We start from the raw sequence: 15,036 nt of genomic DNA, 5'->3' as shown, positions 1-15,036 counted from the left end.
GAGAAGAAAAGAAAGAGGAGACCTGATAGCGGTGTACAAGATGGCAAGCGGGGTGGAGAATATGGACAGAGAGGACCTGTGTGTGTGGAACGAGAGAGAAACAAGAGGACATGGAAAGAAGTTGAGGGCGACCACGTGTAGGCGAGATGTGAAAAAGTTTAGCTCCCCAAACAGAAGCATTGAGCTATGGAATAGACTGGAGGAGGAGGTGGTTTGTGCAAGAAACATTCATGATTTTAAGGAAAAGTTGGACAAGAACGGATATGGAGACGGGACAGCGCGAGTGTAGCTCCTTTCCCGTATGTCACAACTAGAAATACAACATACCTCTCACTTAGCCCACTTGACTTCTAGGTGAGTAGGAATGGAGCCAAATTAACTGGTCAATAACATTCCCAGTCAACCTAACTAAACCAAATTCGTAACCCAGACACTCATCCATGTGCACAGGGATTGGTGCCACATAGATCAGAGCTGTTTATACAGCTAGGCCCAACAGTATATGCTGGTTTACCCCGGCCACTGCATTATATGTAGTTTTCAGCTCACCCCACTCCTGGCCAGACCAGGAGCAGGGACCACACACCAAGAGGCTGCTGAGCTGTGTCAGAATCATGCATACACCACTTTCCTCCATTCATTTCTATACACACAAGCACTCTACCTTGCTCCACAGGCTACCTCTTTTCTTCAGTGCATTCTTCACGCCATTTATGATAATTATGAGCATTTAAATAATTTTAGGAAACAACTATATGAGTAATTACATGACAGTTGTTACTAAAGTGTTCTCATTAAATTGCTATTTTCTTACTTTCTCAATCCTCTTCCAAAATCTCCATCACTCTGGACATCTGAAAGATATTCTGCTTTTTCAGCCAGCTTCCATGCCTGAATATAGGTATCTGAAATTGAAGGTTGGCATCAAACAAACTGATTTATCTACTGTTTTCACATTACTGGCTCAAATGAAATACAGTCGCCCCTCAAATAGTACAGTTTCCAATAGTACGGTTTTGGTTTTATACGGATTGTCATGGAAGATTTTTTTTAGGATTTTTAAATTTCCCACTTGTGGTACCAAGTAGCCCTGGCATGAGTGGCAACACTGTTCTACCAAAACACCTGCTGAAAGCTCCCCAATGCGTTCGAGATAGGTGTTCACCTTGGAGAAGAATTCAGATTTAGGAGAAGTTAGGTTTTGGGATGAGTTACTTTGCCGTAGGGAGAGCATACCATGTGAATGAGAGCAGTGTTCACTGTATCTATCATCTTGGGTCTTGGTCTTAGTTTGGAAGGTAGTTGTCCCTTTCGGTCCTAACTGCAGCCTTTGAAATGGCTTATTCCCTCAGGGCAAACACCCTGAAAATCATAGTGTAACGTCTTTTTTTTTTCAAGGCAACGCTACATTCCTTCTGACAGTCACTGATTTGATGGTAACGTGGTAGCGGGGTGGTCGTCTGGCTATTTCCGAGCGGTTGTCATTGATGTTGAGACAAGCCTCAGGACAAGTGAACACTCATTCTGGGTTGTGATGGTTACCTTTAATGTGGTAATGATGGAAGGTGGGTGGATTCCCGTGTGAACCACTCTGAAACAATGTTTAGTTAAGGGGGGAGTGGTGATAATTCACTAACGTGCATGTGTGGGTGTGGGTGTGTGTGTTCAGTAATGTCCAAATGGCAGGTTGACAGGCTTGAAATTATAGCACTTACAGTAACTTAATAACTTTTCTTGTGTATGAATATAGTTACAGCCCCTGGGCGGTTAGCGGAGTGACATTTTTAAATGAATACATACATAAATGAATATTATTGAACCTAACTAACTAGCTATCAGGGAGATTGGGGAACATTTGAATGCTTGTCTGTATTGAAGACCCTTGAAGTTATGACTGGTGCAGGATGGAGGAAGGCACTGGGGCGAGTGAGGCGCCGGCGGGTGTAGACTGCCGGGGGCCGGTAACTGTAGCAGCGTTGTCGATGAGGCCGGGGTTGTGTTGTTTAAGAGCTGAGGCGTGGTTGAAGAGGCCATGGAGGTGTTTATGAGCTGAGCGTGACTGAGGAGGCCGAGGATGTGGTTATGGGCTGAGTGTGATTGCAGAGGCCGAGGATGTGGTTATGGGCTGAGCGTGATAGAGGAGGCCGAGGATGTGGTTATGGGCTGAGTGTGATTGCAGAGGCTGAGGATGTGGTTATGGGCTGAGTGTGATTGCAGAGGCTGAGGATGTGGTTATGGGCTGAGTGTGATTGCAGAGGCTGAGGATGTGGTTATGGGCTGAGTGTGATTGCAGAGGCTGAGGATGTGGTTATGGGCTGAGCGTGATTGAAGAGGCCGAGGATGTGGTTATGGGCTGAGTGTGATTGCAGAGGCTGAGGATGTGGTTATGGGCTGAGTGTGATTGCAGAGGCTGAGGATGTGGTTATGGGCTGAGTGTGATTGCAGAGGCTGAGGATGTGGTTATGGGCTGAGTGTGATTGCAGAGGCTGAGGATGTGGTTATGGGCTGAGTGTGATTGCAGAGGCTGAGGATGTGGTTATGGGCTGAGTGTGATTGAGGAGGCCGAGGATGTGGTTATGGGCTGAGCGTGATTGAGGAGGCCGAGGATGTGGTTATGGGCTGAGCGTGATTGAGGAGGCCGAGGATGTGGTTATGGGCTGAGTGTGATTGAGGAGGCCGAGGATGTGGTTATGGGCTGAGTGTGATTGCAGAGGCCGAGGATGTGGTTATGGGCTGAGTGTGATTGAGGAGGCTGAGGATGTGGTTATGGGCTGAGTGTGATTGCAGAGGCCGAGGATGTGGTTATGGGCTGAGTGTGATTGCAGAGGCCGAGGATCTGGTTATGGGCTGAGTGTGATTGCAGAGGCTGAGGATGTGGTTATGGGCTGAGTGTGATTGCAGAGGCTGAGAATGTGGTTATGGGCTGAGTGTGATTGCAGAGGCTGAGGATGTGGTTATGGGCTGAGTGTGATTGCAGAGGCTGAGGATGTGGTTATGGGCTGAGTGTGATTGCAGAGGCTGAGGATGTGGTTATGGGCTGAGTGTGATTACAGAGGTTGAGGATGTGGTTATGGGCTGAGTGTGATTACAGAGGTTGAGGATGTGGTTATGGGCTGAGTGTGATTGCAGAGGCTGAGGATGTGGTTATGGGCTGAGTGTGATTACAGAGGTTGAGGATGTGGTTATGGGCTGAGTGTGATTACAGAGGCTGAGGATGTGGTTATGGGCTGAGTGTGATTACAGAGGTTGAGGATGTGGTTATGGGCTGAGTGTGATTGCAGAGGCTGAGGATGTGGTTATGGGCTGAGCATGATTGAGGAGGCTGAGGATGTGGTTATGGGCTGAGTGTGATTGCAGAGGCTGAGAATGTGGTTATGGGCTGAGTGTGATTGCAGAGGCTGAGGATGTGGTTATGGGCTGAGTGTGATTGCAGAGGCTGAGGATGTGGTTATGGGCTGAGTGTGATAGCAGAGGCCGAGGATGTGGTTATGGGCTGAGTGTGATTGCAGAGGCCGAGGATGTGGTTATGGGCTGAGTGTGATTGCAGAGGCCGAGGATGTGGTTATGGGCTGAGTGTGATTGCAGAGGCTGAGGATGTGGTTATGGGCTGAGTGTGATTGCAGAGGCTGAGGATGTGGTTATGGGCTGAGGTGTGTTGTGGTGCTGCTCCTGTCCTTCTGGTTTCACCTTGCCAAATCGTGCTTTGTTTCGCCTCGCCTTGCTGTGTTTTGCTCCGCCTTGCCTTGCTGTGCTCTGCTGTGCCTTGCCTCGCCTTTGCCGTGCTTGTGGTGGTTGGTGGTGTTCACAGGGCTGTGATGGACGGTCAAGCAACACGTGCGTCCTGTTCACGGCTCTTCGGCTCCCTCTCTGCCTCTCACTGTCACCGTGCCTCGCCCTGCCCTGCCTTCTCATCTCGTCTCCTTGCTAAGCTCCTCCCCCTTCTTCACGTGACTTGCTCTTATTTGCGCACTCAACATCCTCCGGTGTACTCCCTGACCTCGGCATTACAACTAGATAATCTATCGCTAGCTAACTAATAATCATTCTAGGGTTCGAGACTGAAGATGAGGGATTTCAGAACCATCTTTCATCCATTCACACCCTCATTCACGCCAATAATCTCTACTTATCACACACACTCGTTCACCCGTCCACACATCCGCTCACTTGCTCGTTTGTTGTAATATATAATCATTCACTCACTTGCATTCCATACTCACTCACTCATTACCAGACCTGGGCACTTCCGATCATCAGTCCGATCGTCCGATCTTCCGATCTGATCGGAACAGCAATTGGCGATCGGAATGCAAAGATTGGATCAACTTTGTAAAAGGTAATCGGACTGTGGAGATCAGAACTTCACAAACTAACTTCCGATCACAGAAAAGAAAGTGGTCAACGTTGTCATGGCAACAAGTGACTGCGGACTTACAATTATTTTTATACGCGTTGCTAAATAGTTACTTCAATAAGCGTCTTTATTTATAATATTAAGCGATAATTATTGATCGTTAATTTATTTAATGTTGGTAAGGCATCATGAACGAGACGCAAAGTCGCTTTATTTGCTTGGCGGGACTTGTTACACGACGCCATGACAGTGTGGTGTGGGCTGCAGTAGTGGGCTTCCGCTCACTCCAGTAACCGAGTGGCCTGCCCCAGTTGTCAGTTATGAATTTTCTGCTGCAGTGTTACCACCCTCCAATGGCGGAAGCGGCAGTTCCTTTTCGGAAAACTCTACGTCTGTTCCACTCATCCACCACTGTTGGTAAACCAATTCTTGCCTATGTCTTTGTTGAACCTGAACTTATCCAACTTAAACCCATTGCTACATGTCCTACCCGGTGTGATGTCATCCGCCATCCATGTATCCTAAGACATCCCATCCAATCTACGGATGCGCGGGACTTGTTTACAAACAAAGGGTGGATGAATTGCGACACGGTACCGTGTCTTTGTCTACTGCCTATCGCGATATGTTCCACCTGAGTTATTTTTTTTATCTTTTTAAAAGTAAATGTTGACGTATGTTTTGAATTTGAAAATTGCTTGAAATATGAAAGTTTCTTCCTGCACGCTTTGTATGTCAGTAAATGAGGTAAATGAGGTATGTTGGTAAATGTGATAAATAAGATAACCTTTTCCCCTTGTATGTCGGTAAATGTGATAAATGAAGTAACCTGCACCCCTTGTATGTCGGTAAATGTGATAAATGAGATAACCTGCACCCCTTGTATGTTGGTATATGTGATAAATGAGATAACCTGCACCCCTTGTATGTCGGTATATGTGATAAATGAAATAACCTACACCCCTTGTATGTCAGTATATGTGATAAATGAGATAACCTACACTCTCTTCTGATTGATGGTCATGTTTCTCAGATTCTCTCCATTTAATGGCAGGCTATCTGAATTATGGGGTCCATGTCATTCTTGAATTTGGCCATTTTCCCATAAAAGCTGCCATGCTGTCTTGCCGCCATCTTGCCTGGACAAACTACGATATCAACACTGTGTTTGTAAACATTGGGTTCCACGCATGCGGAGATCAGGATGGGATGTTTGAGGATACGTGGATGTCAGATGACACAACACCGGCTCACTTAAAATCAAAACCTTATTGCTTATGTTCTTCTTGTAACTAACTTATTTATGGACCAATATCTGTTATTCAGAAAGCTATTTAATCAGGAAGGATAGGAGATCAATGATCACTATAGCTCGTTTATTATAGAATAGTAAAAAATATTTTCTAGATATCGATGATGAAATATAAAAAATTTGAAAAATGTTTGTCAAAAATCTAAATCAACTTGAAACAAAAGTTCAAATAGCGAACATAATTCCTTTTTCAAACTTTCAGGAAAAAGAATGAAATGAGTAGACTTAAATAAATGCCTAAAATAAGAAGTTACGATAAGTTTTTCTTTACCATTTCCTGTATACCAAAAGAAAGAGGAAAAATAAAGGTATTTATAAGCAAATAATTAAGTTATTACTTATTTGAAATTATTACTTAAAGAATGCCTAAAATAAGTGTTTCTTGTAATTATTATTTAAAAAAATAATAGTAATTATTATAAGTTTTAATGATCGGATGATCGGAATGGAGATGGGAACAGCAGTACTTAAAAAATAATCGGATGATCGGAATCGGATCAGTTACCCAAAATGATCGGATGATCAGGGATCGGAACAGCAAAAAAGTGATCGATGCCCACCACTGCTCATTACACATTTGGACCGTTACAATATGAGGAAATGATGGTGAAGATGATAAAAGAAACAATGGTGATGATGGTGATGATATATGAGAAGAATACACATTTGGGCCGTTACAATAGTGAAAAAGAAGTTCTTGCCGCAGTAACTGCCAGTGCTCCAAGAGTGCTGCAAGAGTGGAGATAAAGGCCGTCCTTTTACTAAACCTCGTCGTTGTTATTGTAATGGCGTCTCACTCGTAGCAAAATGGCGTACGCTGATCATCCTGGTGACGTTTAACATGCATTACTAGCTGTCCTGACTGATGAACTCCTTACAACAGAATATGAAAAGGAAGTGGCAGTGGTTATGGTGGCACACAGAGGCGAAATGCAATGGAAACACTTATATGTGTTTGTTTGGGCCGCCATATTTGCTGATGACATCACAGCACGAAGGTGCCCCACCTCTCAAAGCCGGGAGCCAGTGGACGTGCCGAGTTGGCAACTCGTGCTGCCGCGTCACGCGTCTGAGATCACTCGGGACGTTCTGAGAGTCCCGATTCCTTCTCTGAAACGCAGCCCAGGAGTGTTTTTAAGAGGGGCACTAATTTTATACGGATTTTCAAATAGTATGGGGATCCTGGGTCCCTAACCCACGTACTATTTGAGGGACGACTCAGTTGTCCCTCAAATAGTACGGTTTCCAATAGTACGGTTTTGGTTTTATACGGATTATCATTGATTAATTTTTTTATGATTTTAAAATTTCCTGCTCATCGCACCAAGTAGCCATAGTGTGAGTGGCAACACTTTTCTACCAAAACACCTGCTGAAAGCATCCCAAAGCGTTCGAGAAAGTGTGCACCTTGCAGAAGAACTCAGATTTAGGAGAAGTTACATTTCGGGATGAGTTACGTTGTGGTAGGGAGAGCATACCACATGAATGAGAGCAGTGTTCGCTGTATTTATCATAGTGTGAAAAAAAATTCTTGCTGCAGTAACTGTGAGTGCTCCAAGAGTGGAGATAAGCCCCGTCCTTTTCTATTTGTTTATGAATTAACCTATTTTAAACACATAAATAGGCATTTTCTTACCTTACACAAGAAATTGGTGGGCAGGAGTGGGCACTTCTACGGAATCCGGGTTTCCCGCCTGGCTCAGTTTCTACTCGCTGGCCAAAGTTGCCAGTTACCCAGCAAACCAGAAGACGGCGGCCCTCCGTAGGCTAAACGTATGTTGTACCGGCGGCCCTACAGCGGCAGATTACGTGGGGCCGCCGTCACCCGTGCTCATAGGTTCTACGTCGGCCCGCTAACAGCGGGCCTACATAGTTATGCCTGCCATTAACCGCCCATTTATATATAGTAATCCAATGTATTTTACATGAATACACCTGATGAATAAATGAAAGATACATTCAGTGGACTTATGTTTATTTTGACAAGATCTTCAGCTATCACAATAGGGTTTACAATTGGGTTGATGCCATTAGTAAGCAAGAGAAGACACTTATACTTTATCATTACCAGATTTAACAGTTGTATAGCTGTAATTTTACCTTAGAAACTAAAGAAAAATAATCTAAAATCACAACATTTAAGACTTTTCAAGGAACTTAATTTATCCTGTTCAGCAAGGTAATTTCCAAGCAAGACAGTGGAAAATGAAATAAGATAATTCTCCTAAAAAGTAAATCAATCAATATTTTTTGTTAAAAAAAATAAATAATAATAATAAAAATAATAATAATAAGGGGAGGGATTCCTGGCCCTTGTCATCATTCCTTACAACTACAACAATATGATGGTACACATTCTTACTCTTTATGCCTTAGTGATAGCACCTGATATTACTTATGTATTTACTATTTTCAGCCTGAGGATATAGTCTTTCACATCTTTACTTTAAATCTTACCAATGATTAACTCTGTTTAAAGTATAGTTTATGAATCAACTGTCAGAGAACTTAAAACAATTTAATACTGAACAGCTAAAACACACACACACACACACACACACACACTTTGGTAATACATTGTGTGTAGCTACAAAAAAAGATTTCTTTAAGAACTGAACAATTAGTATTCTTTCACCAATATAATTCTCAGCACCACAAGTATTAATCATTAGTCAGCAACATGAAAACACTGCGAGCACCCTTGAAACAAGCAATAACAAATGCCTAATCTTTGCATCAGTGTTAAGTACAAAATTACCATTAGCTATCCTGAGCTCTATTCCTAAACTGAGTATTTACATAATTAATATCATAATAATCCTATCCCTACATCCTACAGAAAAAAAAAGAAAAAAAAAAAAATAAATAAAAGTGGCTTCCATTACAGCAATGCTGTCCACAACATTTCAATTAACTACTAATGTACAGATGAAACATTACAGCCAAAAGAATGAAATTAAGGTACAGGCATTTATAAATGAGGAAAATGCATCTAACAGGACTGACTGTGGGCTATGTGGAATGTGACGGGAGGTGTGCATATGGAGCAGGTAGATCATTAAGAGGTGTGAAAGCACATCAAAGGGATACAGGTGCATGTTAAGGTGAATGGAGAAGTGGGATGAGAGCTTCAGGATACATGGAGGGAGACTGGAATGTGTGGTGTCACTGTGGCATGAAAGCCTGGAATGGTACCAGTAAACTGAGTATTTTATGATGCATTAATGCACAAAGAGAGAGCAAGAGAGAGAGAACTTTGAATATGCAATGCCAGAAAGTCTAGGCAGTATCACTGCTCTCACAAGTTCTTACATCTCTCCTCCGACGGCCTCCATCTCGATCTCTGGCTGTTCGAAACCACTCCTTCATTACTTTTTCAATTGAGGCAGCTGTTGCACTCTTGTGCTCTGCATTCTTGCGGACACTTTCTGTCAATAGGAAATCTGCCTTTAACTCAGTAAACTTCAATATACTCAAATCTGAAATGTAAGTAGTTAGACATGAGTAACTCAATTCATATGGGGTAGTGGTTAAAGTTGATAGCTACATGGTAAGCTAGTATTGTAGTCACAAAACTTTAATGTACAGTCAAAATTAAAATACATGAAGAGATGTCAAAAGCAGATTATCCAATAGAAACAATTAAATTCTCGACTATTCAATCAAGCACCACATGAGTTAAGTGATGTGTACTAATCTGAACATCTGGAGTATACTAGGTGTAACACTGTTTTGCCTAATATTCTGTTTTAGACTGGAAATACAATGCAGAAAAAATTTATGTGGATGAGTTAATTAAGAATATGACTGAATATCAAAGCAAGCAAATTTACTAAGTCTATGCATAGCACATAAAAAAATACTATAGGAATGTATACTAAGCATTACTGCATATTTGTAACTGCATGGAAACACTTTTTCTCCCATCACACTTGGCAGACAAGGATATGTAGGGTAGTTCTAGCCATTGCTTTTACCTTAGGGATTTGTGTCTGGTCACGTAGTAACCCAAATGAAGATAAACAATACAACACATTACATTACAGTCTTGTATACCAATGGACCCTTTCATTGTTTACTTGTTCTAGGTGAGATAACTGTTAGCCTGTGACTGCATCATAAGCCACTTACTAATTATTGTATCCTTCAGCTTCATTGTGCAAAAGCTCCGTTTCATTCCTTTGCCACACCAATTGAAGTGGATGGCCAGAGTTGCTCACAGTGTATCGCAGAATGCCTCACTGTGTCTGGAAGACCTGATCCACCTATTACATACAGACTTGCAATCTGAAAGAGCAGTAACGTTGCAGTAGTAAACAAGTGAAGGGTGCATGACAAACAGTACAGCCACATTCTCTTTGAATTCAGGCTAGCCAAAAATGATACTGTGGTTCTAATATCAAGTGTTGCCAGGTTTGTCAAAAATGATCAGTAAATAAAAAGTTTGACTTTAATTTACAAAAACCTACACCTGTTTCTACTGAAATTTGAAGGTTTCAGCAACATCAATAGTAAATGATCACATAACTTACAACTTTCTTCTCTAGGTCAGGATCCATCAGTTTGCTTTCTAGGGCTTCCATTTCATTCATATCCTTCACAGGGAAGTGAATGCCCTCTGGTACTGCTTGATCTTGTTCTTGCACACTGTGGTGTCTGAGGAGAGTATTCAGCTTGGTGGAGTGGGAATGCAGTATAGCACGTAGTTCTTCCAACACCATAAAGATTCTTGCATCTCGGGCTGTAATTTTTTAGAACATATCACTTATGAGCACATAATAACCTGTCATACCAAGATATTAACATATAACAATACCAGCACAATAGTAGTTACGGCCCAAAACTGGAGTATACTTGAACTGCATTTCAAGTCAAATGTAACAACTTCCCTATCACAGTGTTAAGTGACTTCAAAAGAAGAAACTGCATTACCATTTACATCCAGACTCTCAGGTGGTGGTAGCTGTGGCTGTGACACAATACAGCTCGGTACAGATGGCCTAGGTGGAACTGGTCTTGCAATCTGGTCTTTGGATTTTACCTCCACATCCCTGATACTGCTGGAAGCTTTTGTCTTAGCCCTTGAACTAAAGCAGTCCTCTTCAGAACTTTCATGGTCAGTGTATCTGCTGGGAGATCTGGAAAAAGATATGGAAATATATAATAAACGCAATCTGGAACATTCACATGTATATGTATGAGCACAAGTAAACTAGGTATATGCAAGCACACACACACACAAACACATATGTAGATACAGAGACAGGACAGCATGAGCTCAGCTTTCCTCCCACATATCCCAACTAGGTAAATATACACACTCCTCCCTCTCTCTTCACAGGATTTTTTTTTCATAGAAGAAAAAAGAATGGAAACACACCCACCTCCTCTTTTTGAACAACGGCTAATGATATCATCCTCAGAATCCTCCGTCAGTAGGTCAGAATGATACATAGCGGTTGACAACTTTGCTCTTGCTCTCTCATATGTATCTGTGGATAAATTTAGTAAATATTACTCATTTATTATCATTGGTTACCATACAGGATCATTCCTTTTACTTGCCTTATGCTAGTACCAGGTTAGTTCATGAAGTTTTGAGAAATCTGCCACAATGAAAGAATTAAGCACATACTATATTCATAGGTAATTTGTTTATTTCTAATTTTCCTAAAAGTATGTAATGAAAAAGTGAAAAGACACAGATACGTGTTGAAATAAGTGAATACAACACAACAGGGTACTCACAACAAAGGCACAATTAGACACAACAGACACAAACAACCACAGACATCCCAGATGACGAACACAACAGACAAGGACACACAGGTCCCAGGTGATGAACCAACAGTGGGTGGACTGGATGCCGCAGTGTTCTGTGAAGTATGACTGATAATATTAAATGAGTCCAGAAATGGCTAGTAAGAGTAGCAGAAAATGAAGTACATAACTGGAATTATGTAATTCCAGTTACTGTAACTACTCCTATTCTTAGCAATCTCTGAATAAAATATAGCAAAACCTTTGTGAAACAAAAAATGTATATATACTGTACCTGATTCATACATGATTTTAACAGAATACTTCGTCCATTCTGTACATGGTGAATCTCTGTTGCGGACAGCATTGTTTATTCGTGTTGAGGAAAGGTATGGAGGCCACAGTGCTTTGTCTTTGCTAACTAGCCATGATGAAGGGATTACAGCCACATCATTTGTCTTAAGGAATTCCACCAAAACAAATATTTCACCCATCTGTTGGAAAAAACAAGACAAAACCACGAAAGTGTCTTTAAAGCAAAATGCAACCCTAAGTAAATAAAGAAAAAAGCAGACACTAACACATCCAGTACCATAGCCCCAACTTCTGCATCACTCATGGTCTATTAAACTGGTGAATCACTGGAATTACAACAAAGAAATCATTCTTATAAGGCAGCATTACATATTTGCACATTATTTCTGACAGTGGAATAATATCAAGCCTTCCTCTAAGATGTGATACCTTGTAAACACCCAAATCTGATGAACTTAGTGGGCTTGTAAAGAAGGTGGATATATTACTAAAAGATTCAAAGAGTACCATCACTTCACCTCCATCCTTTCTAACCAAAATGTTCTTTATCAGACCTATATTTGACCCAACCTTCACACAGTTATCTCCAGAATCTATTGAGAACTGGAGTTTCTTGTAAGTGACCTTCTTGAACTGAGAAAATATATCATCATATACTGGCAATGTTCAATTATTATGCATTTGCTTGGGTACCTCTACATCTACATGCTTTTGGGTTCTGTTGACAAAAGAGCATTCATTTCCTCATGAAGTCTACAGATCACTTGTTGGACGGGAAAGTTGGGTTTCCATGCAGCTTTCAACTTTCCAAGGAAATTTTCAAATGGAAAGGCTGAGAACCTATCCAATGGACCAAAATTTGCAACATCACCAGCTAAATGTGACAGCCCATGAACATTATAAACTAACATATCTGAACCATATATCCTGCCAAAGTCTTGCACAAAGGTACACAATAATTCATGGGCATATTGGCAATGTAGTGTAATAGAATGGACTTGCAAGACAGTAAATGCCAACAAAAGATCTAAAAAGTTTTGATATTTATCATCAGCCAATTTGTCTTTTAATGCAATTGGTCCACTGTATAGAAACTGCCGGTATTCAGTTGCTTTCCATCTGTCTACCTCTGCAAGTGATCTGCATTTTCTGGGAAATTCTGAAGGCAGAAATTTCCAGTACTTTAGTAAGTCATCTGATATTCTTTGTATTACATTACTTCCAACTCTACAGTTCTTACCCACAGGTCCTCTAATCCACAGCCCAATAAGTTTTCTTGTCACTCCTAAGCACACAAGGTGCATATAATCATAAGGAAACTGACTAACCATCCCAATTCCAAGCTCTATTAAAGGTGATCTAGCATAATGATGTTCTTCATCAGCCAAGCTTTTGAAGTCATCATCAGTGCGGAGTGAAGCATCAAGGGATGGAAATGTTACTTTGCCCTTCCACACCTCTCTGGGTGCATTTTTCACAACCATAGTATGCATTATGTCCTTTAACTTGTTTGACGAATGATCTTGCAGGTGCATCACAAACAAAGGATGATACCTGAACTTGAAGTTTTACCATCAATTACTATGCCATTTTCATTGATAATATTCATCTCAGTAACAAAATCTAGCAGATATTCTGAAACATTCCCTGGTTTATGGCTGCCACAATATAATGCAATGATGAATGGTTCACTCTCTACTGGGTGACTAACTCTTGCTAATATGGGCCAAAACTGGCTGTTTGAACTCTTAAATAAAGGCAGACCATCTATGTTAATTTGAAGAACTATATGTTCACCATCTTTCAGTGTTCTTGTTGTTAACTTATGGGACAAAACTTTTACAAGCAAGGCTTCCACACCAAAATAATGATAAGATCCTCCTGCAACCTGCTTAATGTCATAATACCGTGGAGTACTTAGCAGAGTTCTTGCATCCTTTGGAGGACTAGGATGATACTTCAGTAATATTTCCATGAGACTGTTGATGGCATTGTGTGAGATTTTGAAATCAACAGCCCATTTAGCAAGCTTAGATGACATTTGATAATAATCATGACCTTTAGTTTCATAAGCTGAATTTGTAACATCAGAATCACTTCCGATGAACACGGTTGTTGAAATGGGTGATGTTCATACCAGCTTACCCGTTCCTGAACCTGTTCCTCCTCACAGACTGCCCCACAAGTTTTCTGATTTATTTCACTATCATGACAAACTGTGGAATTCTCAGTGTGCTGTAGGGCAAAACCACTATACTCTGCATGTGCTGGTCGTTCAATATCTGGGATTTCTCTTGCTTTACGCAAAGATTCTAAATGAACTGACACCTGCTGCTGAATTCTCCTTCGTTTCGTCCAGTAAGATAACTCTCCCTCCATGGCACCACTATATACGTGCCAGCTAAGCCTCACGAACAGCAAATTTACCACTGTGCGCTTAAGCTACATCGACATTAACTATATTACAGGATACTTGCCTTTTAGGGAGAAAAGAATGATGTGAAGCGAAGAACAGTCTAAGCACTGCAGGACAAAGCAGGAGAGGCTGCGGGCTGCTGTGAGTTTTCCCGCGCTTCTCTATGCGGTGGTGCCAAACACCAGATATGAGAGTGTCTTGTCTTTCCACTTGGCTCACTTAACATTGCATAAACGTTCAAACAATAATTCTAAACGTAAAATGTAACTTCAAAAACATTTTTACCTTTCTAGGCACGGGGATTTATACCACAGATTATTGGTACTACTCAACAAAGTACGGCAACAGCGCATACCTTGTTTTTTTTTCTCAATACATGATCGTTGAATCAAAAATAGTTTCGTTAATCACCAGAATGTATAATAAAACACTCGATATTTTTATTCGTTTAAGAACATAAGTGCGTGCTAATATTTACCATGCTAAAATGTATGGTTGAGTTTGTCTAAGAACCATTCGGCGCATTTACAGTTATCATTTTTATCTACAACCAAACACAAGAAAGTTTAATTGCATATAACATGTGAAATGGGATATATATTTATGATGTAAGGACACAGAAATGTCTTGGTAGCCGAAATATTTTAATGGACCGAACTCGTTATGTTCCCCTCAGTTTTAAGACAGAGTCCCCAGCGGGTCATCGCAGGGCTTTGAGAGGCAAGACTTGCCCGCACTTGGCCGCCCTCGGCCTCTCTAAAGCCTGCGGCGGGCCGCCGGGGATGGTTTGCTGGACAAGTTTGCCGGACAAGTGAGCCATCCCGGCAGCACTGCCTTCCATATTGTCAGCGAGCGAGCCATGTCATACACTCACACTCT

At 41.4% G+C, this 15,036-nt stretch overlaps 1 protein-coding gene and 2 long non-coding RNA genes across 3 annotated transcripts in view; 2 read left to right on the top strand and 1 right to left on the bottom strand.

The window, feature by feature from the left end:
- The window catches only part of LOC127007171 (serine/arginine repetitive matrix protein 1-like), a 108,744-nt gene that overhangs the window by 56,770 nt on the left and 36,938 nt on the right, over positions 1-15,036 (top strand). The window lies entirely within an intron of this gene.
- Positions 1-15,036, top strand: part of LOC127006878 (uncharacterized) — a 48,622-nt gene that overhangs the window by 9,055 nt on the left and 24,531 nt on the right. The window lies entirely within an intron of this gene.
- On the bottom strand, positions 9,902-10,951 carry LOC127006876 (uncharacterized). The gene is made up of 3 exons (XR_007759797.1): positions 10,599-10,951; positions 10,199-10,407; positions 9,902-9,953 (listed from the first exon to the last, which is right to left on the bottom strand). It is a non-coding gene; the product is annotated as an uncharacterized LOC127006876 (long non-coding RNA).

This window comes from Eriocheir sinensis, chromosome 34 (assembly GCF_024679095.1).
Source record: "Eriocheir sinensis breed Jianghai 21 chromosome 34, ASM2467909v1, whole genome shotgun sequence".
NCBI classification, from domain to species: domain Eukaryota; kingdom Metazoa; phylum Arthropoda; class Malacostraca; order Decapoda; family Varunidae; genus Eriocheir; species Eriocheir sinensis.
The sequence above is the reverse complement of the archived record's forward strand: the minus strand, read 5'-3'. Positions and strand labels throughout refer to the sequence as shown.